This window comes from Pleurodeles waltl, chromosome 9, assembly GCF_031143425.1.
Source record: "Pleurodeles waltl isolate 20211129_DDA chromosome 9, aPleWal1.hap1.20221129, whole genome shotgun sequence".
NCBI lineage: Eukaryota > Metazoa > Chordata > Amphibia > Caudata > Salamandridae > Pleurodeles > Pleurodeles waltl.
The window spans coordinates 364,382,972-364,410,459 of NC_090448.1; the positions used below are offsets into that span (position 1 = coordinate 364,382,972).

General features: G+C 45.7%; 1 long non-coding RNA gene across 1 annotated transcript in view; it reads right to left on the reverse strand.

The window, feature by feature from the left end:
• Window positions 1–16,240: 16,240 nt before the first annotated feature.
• Window positions 16,241–27,488, reverse strand: part of LOC138258624 (uncharacterized) — an 89,818-nt gene continuing 78,570 nt past the window's right edge. The window contains exons 2-3 of the long non-coding RNA XR_011198463.1: window positions 21,907–21,966; window positions 16,241–17,483 (exon numbers count right to left, since the gene is read on the reverse strand). This is a non-coding gene — a long non-coding RNA (uncharacterized lncRNA). The remainder of the gene's footprint in view (window positions 17,484–21,906; window positions 21,967–27,488) is intronic.

The following is a 27,488-nucleotide window of genomic DNA, read 5'->3' on the forward strand; positions in this document are numbered from 1 at the left end:
GATAGTGCAGCCAGCGACAATGAAGGACTTTATGAATGGAGTAGTGTTTTTAAACTTAATTTTTGAGGTAGAAAATGGAGGGCTTTTATGTCCAGCATTATGGGGGTTATTCTAACTTTGGAGGAGGTGTTAATCCGTCCCAAAAGTGACGGAAAAGTGACGGATTTACCACCAGCCGTATTACGAGTCCATTATATCCTATGGAACTCGTAATACGGCTGGTGGTATATCCGTCACTTTACCGTCACTTTTGGGACGGATTAACACTCCTCCAAAGTTAGAATAACCCCCATTGTGTTCTTTAACTTTAGGCCAATCACCAAGCAATCACCGTGGTGCAGGACTTGCAGTTTTGTGGGTGATTTGTTTGGGAAGGCTGTTGCAGTCATTCTGTGTATACTGGACCCAAGAAAGTATCACTGCGATTTTCTGAGTCTGTGAGCCAGTGGCAGGATTGTTTTTGCGCAGGGCCGTATAACTACCTGCACAAAACAAACCCTTAGATGCATTTTCTTCTTTCTATGTGTGGTGCAAAATGCAGCACATCCAAAGAGAAAACAATGGAGAGAAATACAAATATATATCCTCATTTTAACTCACTTGAGAATATGTACCATTCTGACACAACCCCAATTTCACTGACCTTACTTAATAAATCTAGGAATATGCCAAAATCCATGGGTGGATGCATATGAACGCCCATGCTCCACCCATGGAATGCCTTCTCTGCAGAGAGTAAAGTCACTCTGGATTTACTAAAGTGGCTTTGCGTGGCTTGGTAAATATAATTTAAGGGCATGCATTGCCTTTCATTGCCTTATGTGAAGAAAGGACAATGAAAGCCCTCAGTAAATTGGGGCCCTGGTGTATCCAGTGCATCTGCTCTTTTAACAAGAGTGAGATTAGAGAGGCCGTACAGAGGGAACAAAAACCGGTTCACCGACAGTAACCATACCAATTAAAATGAACCCTTCAGCTGTTGCTCGACTTGGTGTACTATTTGCATAGTTATGAAAAAAACACAGCTAACAAATGGATATGTACATACATTCAACATATTAAATGTAAATCTGAAGCACTTAAATATTTCTCTTGGGTTGTACAAGCACGACCAGCCCTTGACAAAAACCGATGGCAATCATTTCTCAGGCTATATTTCTCTCCCCGTCTCTCTAATTTGTTGGAAGGCTGGAGGGGAAAGGAGGGTGAATTGTTTGCTGATTTCTCAAGTGCTTCGGCTGTGAAGTTGATCACCGAGCAGGATTCAAAGAAAATACAAACAGATTTTCTTCGAAAGAGATGCTGAAATCTGCAGATAATATTTCTTCACGGGATCTGAAAATAAGCCTTTTTTTACTTGTACCCGCCATCGGATTTAGCTGAAAGAAAATCCTCTGTTGGGAGGGAGACTGCCGTCTCCATGGCAACAAGTAAGCGACAAACAGAAATCAGTCAAAGAGACAAGGTTACTGTAATTTAAATATCTGGTGCTTTTTCACACTAGCTGCAAAATGCACAAACAATAATGATGCTCTTTGTGTTTTGGAAGGCGCGAGGCGCTCCCTGACTCCCATATAGCCCCACAAATTTAGCGTCCATGACACACAATCGGCAATGTGCAGTAAAATAGAGCATGCGGTAGGTCTGACCGAAGGGGTACATTTGTACATTTTTTTCCTCTAGTACTGTGTACATTTCAGGTGAGATCTATGAGTTTTACGCATGTTGAGCTAGGGTGGAAGTCCGTGTAATTAATTGGAAATTACACAAAGGCCCGTATTTATACTTTTTGACGCTAAACTGCGCTAACGCAGTTTAGCGTCAAAAATGTTTGCGCCGGCTAACGCCATTCTGAAGCGCCATGCGGGCGCCGTATTTATTAAATGGCGTTAGCCGGCGCAAGCAGACCGGCGCTGCCTGGTGTGCGTGGAAAAAAAACACGTACACCAGGCAGCTCCAGCGTAGGGAAAAATGGCGTTAGGGCGTCTTAAAAATGGTGCAAGTCAGGTTGACGCTAAAAAATCGCCTCCACCCGATTTGCGCCATTTTTAACAACGCCCAGACGCCATTTACATGACTCCTGTCTTAGTAAAGACAGGAGTCATGCCCCCTTGCCCAATGGCCATGCCCAGGGGACTTATGTCCCCTGGGCATGGTCATTGGGCATTGTGGCATGTAGGGGGGCACAAATCAGGCCCCCCTATGCCAAAAAAAATATATAAAAAAAAACAAATTTATACTTACCTGAATGTCCCTGGGGTGGGTCCCTCCATCCTTGGGTGTCCTCCTGGGGTGGGCAAGGGTGGCAGGGGGGGTCCCTGGGGGCATGGGAGGGCAGCTGTGGGCTCATTTTGAGCCCACAGGTCCCTTAACGCCTGCCCTGACCCAGGCGTTAAAAAGAGGCGCAAATGCGGGGTTTTTTGACCCGACCACTCCCGGGCGTGATTTTTGCCCGGGAGTATAAATACGACGCATTTGCGTCGCAGACATTTTTTGGGACGGGAACGCCTACCTTGCATCTCATTAACGCAAGGAAGGCGTTTACGCAAAAAAATGACGCTCTTTACTCATACTTTGGCGCTAGACACGTCTAACGGCAAAGTATAAATATGGCGTTAGTTTTGCGCCGAATTTGCGTCGAAAAAAACGACGCAAATTTGGCGCAAACGGAGTATAAATATGCCCCAAAATGTTTTGGTATAGGATCGTCATTTTCACAATGTGTTTCTCAGAGTAAATTACATTGCGTTCCTTTCCCTCACCACAGTCCACTGTCTAATTTGACACCAGTTATGCACTTCTGTGCAAAAGGCTCGTGAGATGCCCGCATCAACCTAAGTCCATCCAGTTTCTCTAAATTGCGCCGCTGATGCTGCGAGCGCACAGCACCAGCCATATCCTTTTTCTTTCTCAAACAAGTCAAACTCCAGAGAAAGCTACTTGGTACGCACAGGCAGAAGTTAAAAAACGAAATTATTCAAAGCTACCGATAGCCCAAAAATCGGGGTCAATGTAAAAGTTACAAACAGTTCCTGCATAGAGGATGCCAGAACCAACATGTGAGTTCAATTATGTCCTGAACCTCTCTGCTAACCACCATCCTCTTCGATATTAGGGGAGCGGTAGCAGCTGACGATTCTCTGCAAGGCTAAATCCAGTTCACATTTATCTCTATGTCATTGGTTTTCTCATTTTTTTCATCTGGAGCAGGCACGGTTGGCATTCTTCCAAATGGGCAACTGTGTTGCTCATGCAGCCCAAAGAATTCTATGTTCTTTTGTCAAAGGCACAAGCTTCTATATTTCCATCTGTTTGACTAACATACACTTTCACAGTAAGACCACCGGCACAGGCGATTTGCACAAGCTAGATGCATTCCTGAAATTGTTCTACCTCATATGGGTTCTCCTTGACTAACAATGGAGATTTACAACACTGTCAAGTGGGTTGTGCTGTCATCTTAATACAATTCTGAATGCACCCAGAAGATTACTTCTCTTGACCGACAAGAACCCACGCATAATCCGAGGCTTAGGGGGCCAGATGTACGACCCTCAGTGTTTGTGACTCACGGTTCACATTTTTTTTCCACTCGAAAAAAGTGATGTTCAACAGTGTCTGAGAGACTGTTTGTGATTTGCAAATGGGCTGCAAGGGACCTTCCTCATTAAAATGAATGAGGCAGGTTTTAATTTCTGACCCATTGGGAATGGCTGGCACTCCCAGGAATGGTGGCTTGCTAGGGTCAGCAGACCACCACATCTGTGACTGCTTTTTAAATAAAGCATACTTTTGTTTTTGAAATAAAGCTTGTTTTCCTTAGAGGAAAATGGGATGCATTAATAAAAAATAAAAAAAGTTTTCAATTTTTAGAGTGGGCAGGGGTCGGGGGACCACTGCCTGCTCTAAAAAAAAGGTTGGTGCCCCCATTCACAAATGGGAAGTGGTCTCCTGGGGACCTCTTCCTGTTGCAAATGGGTTGCCTCCTCCTTCAAGGAGACAGTAAAGTATGAATGTTTTGTGACCGCATTCCCGGTCGCAAAACATTCATACATACCAGAAGGGATGACCTTTACAAGTCTCTTCATATTAGCGACCTGCAAACGCTATTTTGTGAGTCGGTAATAGCTACTGACTCACATATTAGGGTTGGTACATTGGGAAATGTATTTTAACAATCGCAAACAGTCTTACCTGAGTGTCATTGGAAGTACTGCAGTATCAAATGTGTCCTGTTGTCCACATCCATCTCCTCTTCCTCTTCCTCACTGTCCTCAGTGTCCACTGCTGCCACAGCAGCATTGTCACTCCCCTCCTCCTGCAGATAGGACACATGGCTTCTTAGGGCCAAATTGTGCAACATGCAGCATGCAGCAACAATCTTGCAGACCTTCTCAGGTCAGTAGCATAGGGATCCACCTGTCAGATGGAGGCACCTGAATCTGGCCTTCAGGAGACTGAAGGTCCTTTCAACAATCCTCCTGGTATGCTCATGAGCATCATTGTACCTATTTTCAGCCCCTGTTCTCAGATTCCTTACAGTGTTCAAGAGACAGAACAGGTTTAGGTAGCCTGAGTCACCTGGAAGAAGTGAGGGACAACCATTAGCCCTGCACAATGGCATGGGGTATGCCTCCTGAAGGCATACACTGACATACATTGGGTGGGGACTCAGGCTAAATATAAGCCACACCCTGTGTCTCTGTAGTTGTGCCAACAGCTGTTGGACACTGCTGTTTCTCAGGACAAAGGCATCATGCACCGACTCAGGATATTTGGCCGTGACGTGGGAGATGTACTGGTCAGCAAATCACACCATCTGGACATTAAGTGATTGGAAAATCTTCTTATTCCTGTACACCTGTTCATTGGACCGGGGGGGAGGGGGGGGGCTAAGGCAATATGGGTCCCGTCAATGACCCCAATCACATGTGGTATAGAATCCAGCCTTCACAATTCATCAACCTGGGCGAATGCAATGTAGCTGCACATGTGTTTGAGCAAGGCAGACAAAACCCTTGCAAGCACAATAGAGAACATTGGCTGTGACATTCCTGCAGCCAAGCCCACTGTCACCTGGAAAAAGCCTGTTTCCAGGAAATGGAGCACTGATAGCACCTGCACAAGAGAGGATATTACTGTGGTGCCACGGATAGCAGGTAGCAGATCAGGCTCCAATTGTGTACACTGCTCTGTGATCGTGGCCCTGTCCAAATGATAGGTGAGAATGATGTGCCTGTCCTCCAGTGTAGCCAAGTCCATAAGGGGTCTGTACTTGAGTACAAGAAAAAATAAATGAGCTACAGCTAGTATCCACTGTTGTCCGCAATAATGTACAGAACAACTCAAAAATAATTTTAACAAAGATACACAAAATGATATTTATTACATATGTATGTACAACAAACACTAAACAACATAGTCAGAATTATATAAATATATACATATTCACAAAGAAAGACGGGCACTACATTTCTTTAAAATAATACCTACACATATATACAATCGATAGACAAAGACAAAGAGACGAGACAGGAAAGATAGTAAAAACACAACAATAAACAAAAAAATGAAGTTTGAATTTACAAAAAATACAGTGAAATAAACACTAAATATACACTTTCTTTTTCTAGAACTTAAATGATATTCATAATAGAACCATATTAGAATTCAAATCTTGACTGCGTCTCCGTCTCACTGATTCATAAAATAATAATTTTTTTTTTTTTAACACTATAAGTTCGTAGTCAATCCAAACAACTGCAGGAACCAAGCCTACGCGCGTTTCGGCGGTAGCCATCCAGTTTATAGGGCCGCCTTCATCAGGGCAGTTCCTTTTCAATATTTAATGAATAATATCGCCGATCTTATAGGTTCTCGGCCTTCCTGTACGTATACATCCTGATAGACATAAACAACAACAAAATAATGAATTTAATCTAATTCCTTGAGATCCGAATAACCACCAGAAGTTTGCACCAGAATAATACCGCAATCAAAACCAAGAAAAGAAAGTCGAAAATAAAATAAAATGAAAAGAGAAAATTGTGAAGTGATAAAAAGCAGGACAAAAGTAATAGAACACCTAAAATCCGTGCAGATGAAATAAACCAATGAATAAGTGTAGCAAAACCCCACCATATACGTGGATTCCCCCATAACAACATTCACAGAAAAAAATATTAATAATAATAGATCCCAAGCGGCGATGTTGATGAGTTTCCTCACACACAAGGCAGGAAAGGCATAAGGGGTCTGTACACAGGTGCATGCCTCCTCCTCCTATTCATCCACAGTGCTTGCTACCTATGTGAACCAAAAGTAAGAAGTGACTGGCAACAGGAAATATGGGCACACAACATCAGTGTGCACAGAGCATGTTTGTATGTTGGACACTGGAATTGTGTAAGTGTGTACATTCAACACCAATGACACACTATTAAATCAGTGCATGTGTACTAACAGTAGAAAATGGCAACCGCCTGTCCTGTATGCAGGGACAGGTGGAAGTGACCTCACTCTGCCAGCGTTAGGCGTCATGGCGGGAGGCAGTCTGCACTGCTATGCAATTCCTCATTGGCTAACATCAGACACAGGAACCAATGGTGATCAACGCTGACGGTGTTCACCGCTGGGGACGTAACCGCCATTTTCTGTCTATCACTTTACTTGATTCCTGACTTTCCATAGGACTACATCTCCACTGCATGTGCTGCTGTGACCTGTGTCTGGAACCTGCCATGGCCTGTGCAACTGAGGAAGGGGCCCCAGCCTTCACGTCAGAGGAGTTGGAGAAGCTCGTAGATGGGGTCCTACCCCTGTATGGGCAGTCGTATGGGCCTCCAGACCAACAGATGAATTCATGATGGGTACGTTGCATGCGACATGGCTGCATGTAAATGGGTGTGTGCTGGCATTCTGTCATGTGGGGGGTATGGCAGGTGACAGTCTACATGTAGAAATACGGGTCATGTGTGTGCCTGATGAGGGGCAAATGCAGCATGTAGGCCACATGTGTGACAGGCCACACTGTGTGGTTCATGGTGTCCCTCTGTTTGTGTTTCCTCTGCAGGGCAGCGTCCATCAGAAGAAGGGGTTGTGGCATGCCATCGCCAAGGACGTGTGGACCCTGGGGGTCCATAGCCGGCGGAGCTCCCACTGCAGGAAACGGTGGTGGGACCTGAGATGCTGGTCCCGGAAGACCGCAGAGGTCCAGCGGGGGACGGCCTCCCAACGAGGGAGGAGTGCCCGTCGAAACCTGGTCCCTCTGATGGCCCGCATACTGGCGGGGGCCTGCCCAGAGCAGAGCAGGGTGCTTGAGGGCATCACAGCAGCCACAAGGGGGTGAATTCAGTGTGTGTGATAACCATATTTGTTGCCTGGCATGGGATTTCGGTGCAGGGTTCTAGTCAATGGAAGCCCCAATAAGCCAGCTTAGACATTGCTCCATTGTCCAGCGTAGGTATTTTGGGAGTAATGCATATTTTGATAGCCAGGTAGAAGGCTTTCCATGTCAGACAGGGTTTAGTTGGTCCCAGTTGGTGTGCAGATGGCAGTGTTTGGCTCTTACCTGTTGTGGTACCTAGCCAATGGTATGCCAGTGTGATCCTTACTGCCCATTCTTAGTCTCAGTGTGTGATAGTGATGAGTATGCCATCTGTGCTGTTGTTGCTGTGATTGACCCAGTGCTCCCTTTCTTTCTCCCCCCTCTCCTTTTTGTCATCCTGTCCATGTGTGCATTATCATCCTCTGGTGAAGGAGCAGGCACCGGTGAGTGAGGGAGCTGCAGCCTACGGGACCCAGGAGGCTGAGTCCACTGACGCCGAGGGAACCAGTGGGACAGAGGTTGAGGGAAGCACCACAGGGGGGACAGGAGCTGACACAACTGACTCTCATTCCTCCTCTGATGGGAGCTCCCTGGTGGTGGCTGACCCCTCTAGGACCACCCCAGCTACAGGTTCTACCGCCACCCCCGTATCAGCACTACCCTCCCAGTACCCCCCCCACCGAGTTGCCCGTGCCCACTCACCCAGGAGAGTGGGTGTATCCTTCGCCCCAGGCATCTCAAGCCCTGCCTCTATCAGCCCTGCTGTCCTCAGTGAGGAGGCCATTGACCTCCTGAGATCCATCTCTGTAGGGCAGTCAATGATAGTGAATGCCATCTAGGGGCCGGCATTCCAGATTCAGTAATGCAATGCCTTCCAGGAGGGCATTCACAGTGGCTTGGCGGCCCTACAGAGATTGTTTCAGGATCTGGCCTCTTCTCTGACAGCAGCCAGTGTCCCTGTTTCTTCCGTTCTCCCTCCAACTACCACTTCCCAGTCCCAGTCTCTTCTCCCCAAACCCATCCCACGCACACATTCTGACAAGCATGCCCCAAAACAACAGACAAGACTCACACAGACAAACACAGGCAGCACACTTCAGTCCAAAAGCACACACACACACCCAACACACAGATGCACACACAACATCATCCACTGCCTCTTCTGTCTCCCCTCCTCCTCCTCCCTCACAGTCACATCAGCACTCACACCTGCATGCACAGCATCAACAGTCCCAGATCCTGCCACCTGCACAGCCTTGCCCACAGTCACAACAGCAGACCCGCAGACATGCACCCCACACACCATATGCACAGTTACCACCATCACCACATCATGCAGCACACCCACCTCACTTGCAGACACCACCACAACATCCATCCAAATGTCCTGTTTGACCTCCCACTCCTTGTCTGCCCCCCCAAAGTCACACAAACACTTGCACCCAGACTCCCAACAGCCATCCACCTCACACACGCACATTGTGCATGCACCTGCACCCAAGTCCAGCACACCTCCTCCTCCTACAACCATTCCCTCTACCTCCACTCCCATCCCTCCTCCCACAGCCTGCCCCACTGGTTCTAAGAAGCTTTTCTTTTCCCGCTTGACCTCTTCCCTCCCCCTCCCCCCGTCCTCCCTGTAAGAGAAAGGTCCCATCCCCCCAATACCTCCAGCACCAAATTTAGCCCTGTTCCACCCCCTAAGACGTCAGCTTCCACTAAGGGGCACAAGAGTGGAACTCCAGCCCCCGCCTCAAGCCCACTCCTCTGCCCCCAAAACGGAAGGGTAAAGTGCCACCCATCCCAAACCCAAGCTCAAGGACCCACCTCCCAAAATAAGAGCCAACCCCACTAACCCCTGAGGTGCCTGCCTGTTTCCAACATGGTATCCCTGCACAGTGGAGTCCCGATGTTGTCAGGAGTCAAGTTGGGGCTTGGACTTTGCCCTGTGGGCATTACAGACTTTGAACTGGCCATTGGGCCTGCAAGTAAATATGCAATTCTGTATTCTGCATTAAGGATGCCATTGACTCGGCGGCCCCTTTCAGAGTAGCTTATCGCACAGAGGGGACAAGAACATCTGCCCCTTGGTTCTCTCCTGAACTGAAGACTCTCCAAAGGGACTGCAGAAGACAGGAAAGGAAATGGAAACTCTATCCTAGCCTACCGGAAAGCATCAAACTGAGGGAAATTAGAAATTAATACAGTATAAATCAGCCATTAGACAGGTTAAAACCGTTTATTCCTCTCAGAAAATTCTAAATGCCTCAAATTCCCCCCAAGAACTGTTTAAAATGGTTAAGACCCTCTCTACTGCTTCGGTACCTCAAGGACTAGACAACCCGCAATCTTTCTGTGATAGGATAGCTTGCTTCTTTAACAAATCTATCACCAGAATCCATTCTGGATGTCAGGACTCTCAATTACTTATGAGAGACTACGACTCCGGTCCCTATCTAGAGCAGAGTGAGCTTCCTACATTGGAGAATTTTGCTCCATTAACTTCTCAACAAATTAAGGTCTTTCTATTCAGGATTCATTCAGGGTCCCCTGCCGACCCTTGCCCCCGAGGGTATTACAGCGGGTCTGTGACTCCGTTTTAGTACCGTTGGAAAAGCTGCATCCAGAAGTGCTTGAACGGGGTATGTATCCTTCGGAATGGAAAGAAACGACAATTGGTCCCATAATAAAAACCCGGGGGTGACCCAGAAGACCTTAATAATCTGTGCCCAATTGCTCTTCTACCCACACTAGCAACTCATGAGTGCCTAGATAGGTCCCAACACGGGCTCCGGAAACATCATAGCACGGAAACTGCCCTGTTGGTGACTACCGATTCAATCAGAAAACAGGTGGATGCAGGAGGGGGCACAATCCTAATCCTGCTGGATCTGTCGGCAGCCTTTGAAACCATTATGCACCTTAGGTTAACTGACCGTCTTTCTCATGTTGAATTGAGAAGACCAGCCTTAATTATTCTCACATCTTTTTTCCAGGACAGATCACTATTAGTAAAATGTGATGATTATAATTCGGATCAATTTCAGCTCCCCTGTGGAGTTCCTCAGGGATCCTCTCTTAGCCCAACTTTGTTTAATTTGTAAGTCACACCTTTGGCAGATCTGGTGTGCTCCTTTGGATTTCAGGTGTCCTCCTATGCAGAGGACACACAAATTATTGTCTCCTTTCGAGACAAGACGCAGGACATAGCTGAACAATTTCAGTCTTGCATTATAGAAGTAAGGAAACTGGATCGACTGAAACTGGCTTAAGATGAATGGGGTCAAAACTGAGGTCATTATCTTTGGGGCCAATTCATCTATTTGGGATTCAAACTGGTGGCTGGAGTCATGTGAGACATTACCGGTCCCCTCCGCTGCAGTAAAAAACCTTGGAAATGCTTATGACTCTGCCTTAACCTTCGATACCCAGGTCAATAAAATCACCAATTCATGCATCTGGATTATTAAGATGCTTAAGAAAATCCTACCTTTTATACCCCGGGACCTGTGAGCAACGGTAGTTCTAGCCTTGACTGCATCCAGGCTGGACTACTGTAAAGCTCTTTATCTTAACATCAATCAAGCATAGTTGTCATAAGTTACAACTTATTCAGAATCAAAGTGCGTGTCTGGTTCTGGGTTTAGACAAGTTTGCATCTGCCAAAGATGGTTTGAATGAACTCCATTGGCTACCGTTTAGGAAGCGCATTACTTTTAAAATTTTTTGTTTGGCTCACAAGTCCCTTACATGGTTATCACTCGCCTCTTCCATCAATTAAGTGGTACATACCTGGGCGGACCCTCAGATCAGGTGACCTTAAGTTAGCCTATGCTCCTAGAACTAAGAAAGTGAAATGGGGGGACAGAGCTTTCTCAGCAGCAGCTGTCAAACTATAGAATTCCCTTCCCTTTAAAATTAGGAATATTCCCTTCTTGTTGCTTTTTCGTAAACAATTCAAAACTTGGCTATTCCAGTCTTAATTAAGAACGGCCAAGGAACTCTTGTTTTGCCTTCTTAGCGCTTTGATACCTCCGGTCAAAATGCGTTTTATCAAATACTCTATACATACATTTGTTTGGATTTGGGCTCTTCATCCAACTGGATTACAGTGGTTGGAACAAAGGTATGTGTTCTGGCTTTCTTTGCTCTTGGGCCCTGTTACTATCAATTTACTCTACAGATGGTTCTTGGCGTGTGGTGTGTGTGTATGGTGTGTGTTGTGCGTGTGTGTGTCATTCTCCCCTCCCTCCCCCATCCTTCCCTTGTGTGCTAGGCGGCTTTACTCACACCGTCGTCTTTATCGGTATTGGTGCTCCAGGATGGCCATGGCGTGATACAGCATCAGGAAGACTTCCATTTCTGGTTCCTTGGCATCCACGGACTCCGCTGTGTCCCTGGAGGTGAGTGTCTCTTTTTATATGATGCGTTTCTGCCAGGCTTTTGGTGGCATTGCTACCGCCCCAGAAATCCTGGCGGTGTGCTATGTTATAATATGGTGCGTGGATCCTTGTCTTCCACCTGCCTGTAGGTGGGTACCGCCGTTTTCAGTGGTCATACTGCACTGTCAGTTGGGGTGGTACATTGGCTGTCTATGCGAGGGATCCCCGCCATGGTCATTATATGGCGGTCATTACAACCGGTCTGGTGGCAGTACTACCGCCGTCGCTGGCGTGCCAGTTAGCTGACCGCCAATGTCATAATGAGGGCCTATATCATTGGCCATCAGCTATACAGTATATGTGGTCCCTTATTGGTGGTCCAAAAGGGTATTATTATGGGGCTGCATGTATCCCACCTTCTTATGAAATGCTCATTGGTGACGACACAAGGAATGGGTTCCTGAGAATATCTGAAACTATTTCAAAAAGGCTAAATTCAAGTCTCTGCACGCAGTGTTTAAGATTTGGCGGACTATAAGAAAGAAAATGGGGCTTGGGAAAGTTAATTTTTATGCCTCCATAGGGGGCTAACAGTGCCCTTTCCTTTCTAGGTAAAGACCCCTGTTGTCAGGGTTGGGCAGCTCTGAGTTTGCGGAAATGGGGGGGATCTTTATGGTGGGTCCAGTATTAGCACAATTGAAGAACTTCAGCGGGAGTATGAAGTAAATAAGCATTATTTTTACCAGTAACCAACAGATCCGTGAGTTTATTTTAAAGATAAGGGCGGGTCCCGGTGAGATGATACGCTTGCAGATGATGGAAATCACAGCAAATATGTCCAGCTGTACAATCAGCTCTATGCGTGCTTAACTGGGGATTTACCGGATGATTTAGATAAAGCCGATTCTAAATGGCAAAAAGACTAGGGGGGACATTTATACTTTTTGACGCAAAACTGTGTTAGCGCAGTTTTGCGGATAAAAAATGTAACACGGGCTAACATCATTTCTTAACGCCACCCATGCGTCAAATTTATACTTTGACACACAGTGGCGCTAAGGACTGGTTAGAGTAATTTTTTTACGCTAACCATTGCGCCGCGTCATAAAGCAAAATGACGTTAATGCAGGAAAAATTACTCTAATCCGGTTTGCAACACGGAAAACATCGCAAACTGGATATGTGCCATTTTCCACCCCAATAGTGTCAAAAAGCGGCACAAATGCAGCAAACAGTGCTAAGGAGCCCCAAAATGGATCCCAGAAGCCAGGAGAGACCCCGTGGAGACCTCAGTCTACCAGGAACCAGCCACGGGGGCACAGACAAGACCCAGGGGAGAGACAAGAAGAAATGGAAGTGTCGTTTCAGCACAGAGGAGCATCAAATACTGGTCAGAGAGGTGATGGAGCACCAGCATCAACTTTTCATCACCTCTAAATTGCCAATTGGGAGGAGAGAGGCAATTTGGCAACAAACTGTCAACAAGATAAACAGTGTGGCAGAGGTCAGGAGAACTGTCACTGAGTGCAAGAAAAGTTGGCATGACTGCAAGCGCAGGACAGAGGAGAAAATGGCAAGGAACAGGAAGGCAGCACTGCAGACTGGAGGTGGGAGTCCAGCACTGCAGGAGGCCCTGGATGAGATGGAGGAGATGGTTGCAGCTGCCATCCCGGAGGAGATTGTCACAGGAATCGCAGGACAGGACAGTGCAGACTACCAGGAAACAACACATTTGCAGGGTAAGTTGCATGGGGGACCAAAATGCCTAAATATTAAGTGCAAGCAGGGGGAGGTACAAACCTACTACACAATGCATGTCAGCCATGGAAATCAGGGAGTGGAAAGGGCAAAGGGGCATGGCACGGGTGCATGGGCTGTGCAGGGGCATCCAGGGGCACAACACAACACAACACCAACAACCTTTGCCTGGGGGTACACCGCCATGCCAAGGCTGCTGGAAAGGCAAAACCAGTCCAGGAGTGTTAGCTAGAATGTAAAACTAGGCTGCTGTTAGAGGATAGCTGGTATTGTCAGAATGTGAACTAGGGGACAATGCCCAGTCTCAGGCCATTGCCTCAAGTGGCATTTACCATTGACAACATTTGCCACTATTACCTGTGCTGTGTGTGCTGGTCAGTTACAAAATGGCAGTTAGGTGCCCATGGCACAAACACACTCAAAATGAGGGTTCAGGATGACTACATGAGCAATCCAGTTCAATTCCTATCCAAATGCAACGCCTGTCAAATGCTCATGTCTATAGGCTCAATGAACATCAGGCATTGTCACTTACATTATGAAGTACACAGCAGTAATGTCATACCCATGCTGCCCATTCCAGGGTCTACCCCGTGCCTGTGTTACAATAGCTGCAATGTCACCTTGCAACATCTCAAATGTCATACTGCCAAGACAACAGCATTGAGGGGGGAGGACATATGTGTGTAGCTAGTGAAACACACCCGCACAGTCATTAGAGAAAATGGAACTCTGCCAGGCCCATCAGTGCAATGCAATGTAGCACACATTCACAAACATCAACCTGACACACTACCAATGCTGACACCTATATCGTGTCATGCCAATGCAATACATGGTATGTGCTAGGTTTCAGCAACGTATACGTGTATGTGAAATATCATAGACTGGGTCAGGGCCATATTGTTATGTGTGGTGCAAGTGGCATCAGAACACCAACAAGCATTGCACGGCCTCACCATGCTAATGGTAATAGAGGGAGGGTTGAGTAGGACAAGAAGGTGGCAAGACACAATTTGGACAGAACCTACACCTAGAGGACGTGACGCAGACAATTCCCCAAACTGCTCACACTACATGTGACATGCAGGTGGGGCATAGGCCTGTGGGAATGCAAATACTAATCACAGGAACAATGAACAGGAACCCAGATTATAATGTTCCACTAATAGGAAGTCAGTAATGTCACATTACAACTGCCACAAAACAGACACACAAATTGTACAATATCTCATTGCAGAGGACGATGGCTCTGCTGTGGATATGTCTGTCCTGGACTACCCTGATGACATGGATGATGAGCTGACAACCATTAGCCAGGAAACCCTCCAAGATGTCTTGGGAACCCTACAGATCACACCTTCAGTCGCAAGGAGGAGCACAGATGTAGCAGCCATACCAGAGGAACCACCCACCGCCCCAATAGTATGACCTGCCAGCTCCAACACAGCTGAGGACTCTGATGACACTGGGACCACCTTTGAGAGAACAGCTGTGGGAGCACAGCGGAGCTGGCCAAGGAGGTGCGGATGGGGATGCAAAATATGGCAGACAGCCTTGCGGGGATGCGCATGTGCATGATGACATCTGCAGAACAGTCAGCAGTCATGTAAGTCCAACAATCGCTATTGCAAGGACTACAACAGTGTGTGAGGGTCTTCACCACTGCAGTGAGGGAGTTGCCACAACACCTGGCCTCCCAAACTTTTCACTGCATGCATGACAACAATCATGACTCCCTCAGGGCTGACCTGGCTGCCTACCACAGGGATGTTGCTGCTATACTCAATCACCAGGCAGCTCCACCTTGCTGCAGTAATGCCCTTAATAGTGGCAGCTCCTGGGAATTCAGAGTCCTCTTCTCCAAACACTGAAGTGTGTGTTGCCCCTCCAAACCCACCATCACCAAGGGCAGAGTAGATGACACACACCTCAGAAGATGAAGACGTGGAACAGATCACCTTCACCCATAGGAGTGCCCAGTAGCACCAGCCCATGCCACATGGGCAGTGATTTTCCTATGTCCTGTGCTTGGCAACATGCCAGTCTTGATACAGTTGGTAACATGCACTGTTCTCCAACACACTGTTTACCTTACCACTATGGACTGCAATTGTCTCTCACTACCCAATTGGCAATTCATGTTCCTCTGCACTGAATGATACTCCATCGCAGCATGTCCAATGACATGTCTCTCAACATTGCACTTGTGTTGCGTCACAGTAGAATGCGTCACACCAATGGACTTACAAACCTGGACTATGTAAATATTGCACTACAGCACTTTCAAATAAACAGCACCTACACAACCACTTTGTCTCTGTGTAATGTGACACATCTACTGTGCAGGAGTTTTGTGATGCATGTAACATGTCAATGGCCACAGAATGTCAATACAAGAGCTTAGAAAGAATGTGGGCTGATATCTATGCACAAGGGTCAGGATCTTACAATCACTTGTGCTGCTTGTGGCTCATTTCTGAAGTTAAAGCACCACAAACAGTATAATGTTGTGTAAAAATTGTATATGTCAGGCCCAAGGTATCTACAAGATGAAACTCAATGCTGGCCACATCCCCTACAAGACAATCATTGTGTATGTGACATATGACTCTAAACTTAAATCCCACAACCACAACATGCATCAGGAATGGATGTGTAAGAGTGTTTGGACAATAACGTCACCTGGGAATACAATGAGAAAACTCATTGGTGTGATTTTTGTATTCTGAACTTTATAAGATTATGACACCACTCAGTTTATCAGGGTTCACATGAACAGGCAGATGTCCCACAGTGCCCAAGATTCCAACACAGGACCCAAACGATGACAGCTTTAAAATCACACCTACCACTCCAATACATGTGAACCATAGTCACACTGAGTGGTGGGTTCAATGGATGGCAGATGCATAGAGATGTAGCTTTGTTGTAGCTGCCAATGTGACAGCTCATTTGGAAGTGGGAATAAACATGTCAAGAATGGGATGTGGCTGCAGGATGGAATACACAGGAAAACACAAATTTGCCACTGTACCATCATGCAAAGGCCCAGATCTGCAAGCATATGACATATACCGTAAAGGAGTACCTAAAGCTTTATTACATATGTATGAAAGAAAACTTAAACTATGTCACACACCTATACTAACCTAACCTATCCTAACTATACATTACCCACAACTGGCCCTAACTACCCTATGCTAAACTTACTTACCACATGTAACTAAACACTCTAAACATCAACCCCTAACCTAAACAGATACTAACTAATACTAAAAAATGTTTTTTTTTGTATTTTTGTTTCTGGAATACACATAAACCCCAACATCAATACAAACCAACCCACCCACAAACTAACATGTAATAATATAACTCACCCCTCTCCCAACCTACTTATCCTATCTAAACTAATAGCCTACTCTAACCTATCACTAAACCCCCTAAACCCACTAAAAACAGTATAAAACAAAGAGGTGGGAAGGGACGGAATTAGGAGTGAGGCAAAACTGGACTCAGAGGTTTGCCCTCCTCAGAGTTTTTTTTAATCGACTTGTATCTTTGGCTGTTGTGGGCCACCTCTTGCTGGAGACTGTCCATTCGCCTTATGAACCTACGCATGTCCTACTGTAGCTGGCGCAATGCGGCCATGTCCATACCACCTGCTATGGTGGTTTGTGTCGCTGTGGATGTAACAACTGCAGGTGCTGGTGCCATGGTTGGGGGTGGTGGAATAGATGGTGCAGCAGTTGTTGTGACTTGTGCTATAGATGTTGAGGATGTAGCAGGTGTGGCAGAGATACCGGTGTCCACTGTGCCTGCAGTCGGGGTGGTGGCAGCACCTGTTGTGGCCAATGCTGGGCCCCCTTGGCTAAAAGCCCGCCATGCTCCTGTGGCACTTTCACGACGATAGCGTCTTGCCATCAATCGATACCCAGCCTCAACATCAAGGATGTGCCTGTATCTCACTGCCTGCCTCTGAAACTCTTGAATTTCTTCGGCATTCATGTTGGCAGCTGTAAAAAAGAGACAGGCAAACATTAGTGTCATCACTGTGTGATGCATGTACAGATGATAATCTAACACTTCCTCACAAATTGCATATGCAGTCAAAATCACAGTACAGATGATAAAATGTCCCTGAGGAATGACATGCCAATGCAGCTTACCCATCAACTATCGAACAGCACAGCAATGCACAACAAGGTGTGTACCAAAGTAATTGATCTGTTTATATATGTAGTGCAATTGGTCACATTGCAAATACAGCAAGTACTCAACATGTGCCAGGCCAACTAATCCCTATCATCTGGATCATCTTCAAGGCACACAAGACCTATGATTTGTATATGGAACTGGCAGGATGGTATGCAGTTGCCAATCATAAGGGGTTAGTGAGGTTTGGCACACATGCATGCTTGAATTACCTGTCTGTCATCTACACTGTGGCCATCACACCTAGCTACATATATTTTCTCCCCCTAACCCTGTGCCTCAGGTGGGATGGGCATGCAATACATATTTTCAACTGTCAAGGACAACCACTAAGCTTTGTCCATCTGTACATGGATTTAGTGAGTGGAACAAATGTAAGGAGGCCTGCCAACTAGGAGTGTGTCAACCATTGGTCATTCACATCTACATTCATGTTACAATTTGATTTGTGGGCAACCATCAATATCAGATCACACTGACACATTTCCTAAATCACCCATATTGATGCAAGCACACATCTGACCTTGACCTGCATGCACTCCTATAACATAACACTTAAGTTGTATGTAAATGGAGTACAACATGTGGGGCTAGATGCTGGGGGACAGTTACCCATAAAGTCCTACATATTCATTGCATTACAGGTGTTAGAAATGGGGTCTTTCGTTGCCAGTCAGGTTACCCCCCCTGTTCAAGCAAGGACCCTCACTCTAGTCAGGGTAAAAGAGAATCACCCTCAGCTAACCCCTGATTACCCCTTGGTAGCTTTGCAGAACAGTAGGCTTAGCTTCAGCGTGCTAGGTGGAAAGTATTTGTACCAACATACACAGTAACTTAATTTAAACACTACAAAATGACACAACACCAGTTTAGAAAAATAGAAAATATTAATGTAAACAAAACAAGACAAAAATCCAAGATACACAGGTCAAGTTATCAATTAAAAAGCAAAAAGAGTCTTTATGTAGTTTAAAACACACAGTAAGGGGGTCATCACGACCCTGGCGGTCGGTGGTAAAGCGGCGGGGAGACCGCAAACAGGCTGGCGGAAAGAAAATGGAATTATGACCGCAGCGGTTACCGCTGCGGTCATCTGCCACTTCTCCATTCCAACCGCCATGGCGGTGAAGACCGCTGGGCTGGAGATTGCGATCTCCAGCCCGGCGGTCATCACTAGACCGCCGACGGTATCAGGACCCTGCATACCGCCATGGATCTCGGGCGGTTGGGAACCGCCATGAGATCCATGGTGGTAGGCACTATCAGTGCCAGGGAATTCCTTCCTTGGCACTGATAGGGGTCTCCCCACCCCCGCCAGCCCCCACGAATCCTCCCCCCACAACCCCACCCCCCTGCCACCCCCCAAATGTGCCACAACCCCGTCCCCACCCCGACCCCGAACATGCACATATACACACCCCTACACGCACACATACACCCTGACAACACATACCTGCACACATACAAACAGACATGCACACTGTCCGACCCGCACACATTTCCCATACACACAACACCCCCGCACGCATACACTCACTCACTCACCCCCTCTACACTCTCACACGCACACCCCCATGCACACACACAACACCCCCCACCCCTTCCCTAATGGGGGCAGCTCTGCCACCACAACACCGTCACCAGAACACCGCCACACCAAATCATGGGATGGGATTCAGTGGGCAGTGTTCTGTTGACGTGGCAGTGGAGGTTGAGCAACCTCCACTTTCCCGCTGTCCGCCAGTATGGCTGCTGGAGGCTTTCCGTACGAAAAATGATGGCGGGCTGCCAGCGGTCTTCAGCACGGCGGTACCTCGGTGGTCTTGCGAAAAGACCGGCAAGGTCGTAATGACCCCCTAACAGTCTTAGCGTGAAAATGTACCTTGGGTGCGTCAAAAATAACCCTGCACGGGCGAGTGTGCGTCAAAAAGGGCTTGTGCTGTGTCAATTTCAGTTACAAGTGAGACCTTGCGTTGTTTCTCCTTTCGTCGGGTCGGGCGCGTCGTTTCTTCTCTACGCAGGAGAGCAATATGTTGATCCGGTCAGCACTCTCGGTTTCTGGCAGGCTTTGCGTTATTTTTACACGCCCAGCAGTACTTGCGTCGGAAATCCAGCCACATGGTGATTCAAAAACCACGCAGCACGGGTTTCGATCTCCAAGTCTCCATCATCAGCGATGCTGTGCGCCATTTCTCCCACTCAGTGCATTGATGCTTTGGTCGCATTCCCGGCGAGCATCGATTTTCAGCTGCAGAGCCATCAGCGTGTCATTTCTTCAGCCGCAGATCGGAGTCGCATTGATCTTTTCCCCACACAGCGCTCTGTGTGTGGATTTCTAACTCTTGGTCTGCCAGCTTCTCCTTTCAGGGTCCCAGGAACTGGATGGGCACCACAGGGCAGAGTAGGAGTCTCTCCAGAGAGAAGTCTTTGTTGTCCCTGAGACTTCAAACAACAGGAGGCAAGCTCTAATTCAAGCCCTTGGAGATTTCTTCACAAGATGGAAGGCACACAAAGTCCAACCTTTGCCTTCTTTCTCTGGCAGAAGCAGCAACTGCAGGATAGCTCCACAAAGCACAGTCACAGGCAGAGCAGCTCTTCTTCCTCAGCTCTTCAGCTCTACTCCAGGCAGAGGTTCCTCTTGGGTCCAGAAGTGTTCTAAAATCTGTGGTTTTGGGTGCCCTTTTTATACCCAATTTCTCATTTGAAGAAGGCCTACTTCAAAGCAAAGTCTCTCTTGAATGTGAAAAGTTGCTTTGCCCAGGCCATGCCCCAGACACTCATCAGGGGGTTGGAGACTGCATTGTGTGAGGGCAGGCACAGCCCTTTCAGGTGTGAGTGACCACTCCTCCCGTCCCTCCTAGCACAGATGGTTCATCAGGAACTGCAGACTACACCCAAGTTCTCTTTGTGTCACTGTCTAGTGTGAGGTGCAACCAGCCCAACTGTCAAACTGACCCAGACAGGAAATCCACAAACAGTCAGAGTCACAGAATGGTGTAAGCAAGAAAATGCTCACTTTCTCAAAGTGGCATTTTCAAACATGCAATCTTAAAATCAACTTTACTAAAAGATGTATCTTTAAATTGTGAGCTCAGAGACCCCAAACTCCACATGTCCATCAGCTCCCAAAGGGACTCTACACTTTAACCATATTTAAAGGTAGCCCCCATGTTAACCTATAAGAGGGACAGGCCTTGCAACAGTGAAAACCAAATTTAGCAATGTTTCACTGTCAGGACATATAAAACAATAGTATATGTCCTACCTTAACCATACACTGCACCCTGCCCTTGAGGCTACCTAGGGCCTACGTTAGGGGTGTCCTACATGTAAGAAAAGTGAAGGTTTAGGCCTGGCAAGTGGGTACACTTCCAAGTTGAATTTACAGTTAAAACTGCACACAGACACTACAGTGGCAGGTCTGAGACATGATTACAGAGCTACTTATGTGGGTTGCACAACCAGTGCTGCAGGCCCACTGGTAGCATTTTATTTACAGGCCCTGGCACCTCCAGTGCACTTTACTAGGGACTTACTAGTAAATCAAATATGCCAATCATGGATAAACCAATCAACAATACAATTTACACAGAGAGCATTTGCACTTTAGCACTGGTAAGCAACGGTAAAGTGATCAGACTTAAAAAACCAACAGTAACAGGGCAGAAGAAATAGGAGGCAGGAGGCAATTTGGATTGGGGATGACCCTGCATAGGCAAAAAAGTCCAACAACAGGGATGCACAATTTTGTGTGTTAAAATGATGCATCACCGTTTTGTGTGAATTAGGGTATGACTTGATGACTAAATTATGACACTGGACCACCTCCAAATCAAATGTGGGCATACAATAGGCAAAAAAAAGTCCAACAACAGGGATGCACAATTTTGTGTGTTCAAATGATGCATCACTGTTTTGTGTGAATTAGGGTATGACTTGATGACTAAATTATGACACTGGACCACCTCCAAATCAAATGTGGGCATACATGTGGCTACAAATCACCTTGTTCACCTACCCATGCCTATTGTGCAGCACTAGACTCCCAATACATGACTCTCTGCCAGTGAATGTCTAACTCTTCCATGGAACACTATGTCAACCTCCAGTCAAGTCACATATCAGATCACGTGCCAGCTCATCAAATCTTGCAATGAGTCCAACACACGAGTCAATCACACAGCAGCTGCAATCACAACACAGGACAAACATTTTCACACTTACTGGATATGTCTGGGTCCTTGAATCGAGCCACTTCACCAATGGTGTAGGGGGCTGGTCCACCTGTAAATCATGGAAGGGAGATATATGCTCAATGTCTGATCACTGTAAAAAAGTGGGAACAACAAATCACAGTGTGTGACATTTTATATGATAGAGCTGCACATCAGGCATGTAGACACTCCAACAGACATACCACTGCAAACTTGCATTGACACTGTTACTCCAGTGAGTGATAGACACTCATATGCACACTGTCAGGAATAAGGCTATCCGCGGTCCCGGTCCTGTCCGAAACTCCACTGAGCATATTTGCGGTGCTTCATGCGCACTACTGGTCATCCCTTCCTGTTCTAAAAGTGGTCATCAGCATCGCCTGCCCTGTGGTAAAGCTCATGTAGCTGCAGGGTCAGGACATTGGTGGATAAGATGCACTTATCAGTGCTATTCTATGAAGGGACTACAATTCCCAGGTTTTTAGAGGTAGCGGCCATCTTGGGGTGTGGCAGGCCTATAAAGCCCAGCCACACCAAAGCACCTTGCTCACTATTTTGAAGACTTCAATGCAGCCAGACCTCGTGGGGGTTCTTGTGAAGAACGGGCAGATTTCCTGCATGGCAGATTGACAGCAAGTTGGAGTATCCTTCTTTCCATGGTGAATTCAGATATGAGTAGGTCGTACTCCTAGCGGTAAGGTCTTGATGAGCCCAATCTTGAAGGCTGTGGTTACTTCCAAAAGTACAGCGCCTCTTAGCACAACGAGCAAAGCGTTTCCAGTTCTAAGAGTAAAGCAGCCTTGGCACGCTGATCAAAGCGCTTCGGATCACAGGAGTAAAGCGCCCCTTAGCACAACGAGCAAAGCGCTTCAGGCCACACGTGTAAAGCACCCTTGGCATGATAATCAAAGCATTTCAGCCCACATGAGTAAAGCGCCCTTGGCACGATAATCAAAGCGTTTCAGTCCACATGAGTAAAGCGTCCTTGACACGACAATCAAAGCATTTCAGTCCGCATGAGTAAAGCACCCTTGGCACGATAATCAAAGCGTTTCAGTCCACGTGAGTAAACTGCCCTTGGCACGACAATCACAGCATTTCAGGCCACATGAGTAAAGCGGTCTTGGCACGAGGATAAAAACGCTTTAGTCCACATGAGTAAAAGCGCCCACTTAGCACAACGAGCAAAGCGCTTCAAGGTACAAGAGTAACGTGCCCTTGGTACGACAATCAAACCGTTTCAGGCTACATGAGTAAAGCGATCTGAGCACGAGTATCAAAACGCTTCTGGCCACATGAGTAAAGCGCCCCTTGGCATAACGAGCATAGCGCTTCAGACAAAGCAAGTAAAAGTGCTCTCTGGCATAATGAAAAAGGCGCTTCATGTATGATGATCAAAGCGCTTCATGAACAACAAGCGAGGCGCTTATGCCCAATGAACAAAAACACTTCAAGTTCAATGAGTAAACTTTCAGGCGTAGGTGGTAAATGTGAAAACGTTTCAGAGATAAGCAAATTATAGTTTTCATTGTTTTTTGGGGAAACATAATATGTGAGATACATATTTAAGTCTTTGCGAATTTCTAGGCTTAGATCAAACGTTTATCTTATGAATGCATAATTGTTACATGATTGATATTTAGAGTATGACCATAGTCAAAATCTCTTGCCATCTCTAGGTTTAGAGGTTGCAGTTTGTTCTTGTTCCATGATTCACAGAAGGGGCTACGCCCAATTCACAAATGGTCTCAATCTGATATCACGGAGACGCCTTTATTCAAGAGTCTATTGGTGAGTTATACTGTTATGAATGAATGTATGCATATTTATTCCAACCGTTTCTTTTCAGATCTCTCTCCCTACAGTCCCTACCCTAATTCCCTTCCCCCACCTGGCTTCATCATAACTCTGTGCTATAATAGCCTTCTGAGTTGGTGATGCCGGGAGGGGGGCCTTTTGTTCAGCAGCGTAAAGATCCTGAGGAAAGGGCACAGTGACAGAATAGTGAGCCTACGAGTTTATACTTTCCTCTTGGTCTGTAAGTGAACTGCGCAAAATGGCCACCTTAGACACCCTTATGCAAGTAGTCACTCAAATGAAAAGGGATTTGACAGACTCCAAAAATGTTATAGCCGATTTAGTTAATAAAGTAACCCAGTTACAGAGTAAGGTGGATGGCTCTGAATCTGAGTCTCGTCCTACGCTTTCCACACCTACTAACATAGCTGTGAACGTGTCGACACAGATTCCTCTAGCTGCACCAGAATGATTTTCTGGGGACCCGAATAAGGTTCAGGTTTTTCTCACACAGGGGGAATTACATTTTATGTGTCGTCCCAGTGCTTTTCCAGACGCACAATCTAGAATTGCATTCCTTAGATCATATCTGAATGGTGATGCAGCTACTTGGGCAGTGCCATTAGTCCGATTAGACAGTCCTCTTTTGTATAATTGGCGTCGTTATGTAGAAGAATTTGTAAAGGTATTTGACAGACACGCAATAACTATGTTTGCAGACAAAGAGTTACTAGAACTACGTCAAAGAAACAAAGACTTGATAACGTATTTGTCACACTTCAACTGGTTAGCAGTGGAAACCGCTTGGCCAGAGGAAAAAAGGTCAGCAGTATTTTATTAAGTGCTAAAAGATGAACTGAAAGATGTATTGGCCCAAGTTGAACCGCAACCAGAAACTTGTACTGATTTAATTAATCTAACCCTCCGGATGGATCATAGACTCTCAGAGAGAAAAGGAGTAAGCAAAAAATGGGAAAAACCCAATTGGCGAATGGAAAGGTCTAGACACCTTCAGTTGTCCTCAGATCCTATTACAGAACCGATGGATATCGGAAGTGTTCGTCCGTCATTGACCACATAGGAGAAAGACATGCGACGAAGAAATGGACAGTGTCTGTATTTTGGAAAGAAAGGTAATTTCGTAAAGGAATGTCAAAAGAAACCCAAAGGTAAAATTGATCCAACATTTGTGACAGAGAAAAGATAGCTATTGCTTTGGAAAATTCATAGGAAAACTAAAGTGCCAAAAAAAAACAAAGGGGACCTCTTGGGCAAATTGACAATCCCTTCAGTGTGTTCTTGCACAAATCGCTATGTCAAACATTTTCGAATTTTAGTACAACTGACTGTACAGGGAAAAAGACATAGGGGGTTATTCCAACTTTGGAGGAAGTGGTAATCCGTACCAAAAGTGACGGTAAAGTGACGGATATACCACCAGCCGTATTAGAAGTCCATTATATCCTATGGAACTCGTAATACGGCTGGTGGTAAATCCGTCACATTTGGGACGGATTACCACCTCCTCCAAAGTTGGAATAACCCCCATAATGTACAAGTTCTAATTGATTCAGGGGCAACAGGAAATTTTGTGGACCACAGACTGCACTAGATTTACATTTACCCAGTGTCATGAAAAAGGTTCCTGAAGTTGTTTATGCAGTTGATGGTAGTGAATTGGCAGGAGGCCCCGTTACTAAACAAACCTCATGAATACAAATGATTTACAAAGATTATGAGAATCTGAACCACTGTGAGATAATTTGCTTTAAAATAATCCAAGCACCCCAATATGGTTTTATTTTAGGAATGCTGTGGTTAATGTTACACAATCCATGCATAGACTGGGGCAACCAGGTTTTGCATTTTTCTTCTTCTTCTTGTTCAAACAAATTTCTTCAACCAAGACAAGACAAAGAAGGAAATCTTCAACAATCTATTGCTACTGCAGTCGAGAAGGAAATTGAGCTGCCACCACAGTATTCGGAATATACTGATGTTTTCTGTGAAAAGAAAGCAAGCTCCTTACCACCTCACAGGCCGTACGACTGCCAGTTCGACCTTGTACCAGGCACCAATATACCAAATTGTAGAATCTATGCATTATCAGAGAAAGAAAATCAAGTCCTACGAGAATACCTTGATCAAAGCTTAGCCAATGAGCTAATTCGGCCATCACGATCTCCAGTGGCTTCTCCGCTGTCTTTCGCCCCCAAAGCTAATGGTGAATATAGACCTTGTATTGACTTTAGAGTGATAAACAAGACCACTGTTAAAAGTAAATACCCACTACCTCTCATACCAGTCTTGTTAGACCAGGTGAAATCTGCTGTTATTTACACCAAACTTGACTTACCACCTAGCTTGATTTCGAGATGGAGATGAATGGAAAATGGCTTTTAAGACTCGTTATGGTCTCTTTGAGTATCTAGTGGTGGCGTTTGGTCTATGTAACGCTCCAGCAGCTTTCCAATATTTCCTAAACGATGATCTGAGAGAATACCTCGACATCTTTGTCATCGTTTATATTGACAATATATTGATCTATTCAAACTCTGAAGAAATACATGAAGAACATTTAAAAAAGGTATTAGAAACTCAACGAAACCATAATTTTTTTGCAAATTAAGTAAATGCGAATTCCATACCAAAGAAGTTGAATTTTTGGGAGTCATTTTAACACCTGACAGCATGCAAATGACTGAAAGAAAAATTCAAGCAGTATCAAAATGGCCCACACCAAAATCAGTACGTGACATCAAATGTTTTTGGGGTTTTGCGAATTTTTATTGACCTTTCATCCATCACTTCTCCCAAAAGGTGGCACCAATTACAAAATTGCTAAGGAAAACAGCCGTCTTCAATTGGTCCCAAGAGACAGAGGAAGCATTTCAAGACTTAAAAAAGGCTTTTACTTCAGCTCCCATTCTAGCTCATCCCAATGTGGAGGAACCATTCATTGTGGAAACCGATGCATCCTAGGTCGCTGTTGGGGCCATCCTATCCCAACATCACCGAGAAACTGGACAATTGCACCCCACAGCATATGTGTCAAGAAAACTGAATGAAGCAGAACAAAATTACACCATAGCAGAAAAAGAATTACTAGCAATTTGCAATGCTTTCAAGGAATGGAAACATTATTTATTGGGAGCAAAACACACCATAACTGTATACTCTGATCATAGAAACCTACAATTTATGAGCTCCGCCAGTCTATTAACTCCCAGCCAACTGAGATGGATGCTATTCTTTGCAGAATTTGATTTCATAGTGGCTTTTAGACCAGGAGTAGATAATCGTAAGACCAAGACATTGTCTAGGCAAGATTCTTCGATCACACATACTGAACAAAAACCCATGCCTATTATAACTCCTTCAAAAGAGTTGTGTTTAATAGCGGCCGAGAAGTTCTTTGATCTTATTTGTAATCATTTTCACATCACTAAGTGGCAAGAGTGGTTACAGCAAGACACCAAAAGGTCCATTCATCAAGGCGTACCTCTACACGAATCTTGAGTATTTCTGCCCACTGAGGAGTTAAGAGAGACAGCTTTTTATTGGTTGCATAGTCATCCCCTGGCAGGTCATCAAGGTCCTCAGAAAACACTAGAACTCATGAAAAGCTATTTTTGGTGGCCTACGTTCGTTCATGACTTAAAACAAATGCTACAATCATGTGAAGTATGTGCAAGATGCAAAAGCGAACATAACAAGCCCAAAGGTCTATTGATACCTCTACCCGTTCCCAATCATCCATGGGAACATATCTCTATGGATTTTATTACTGAT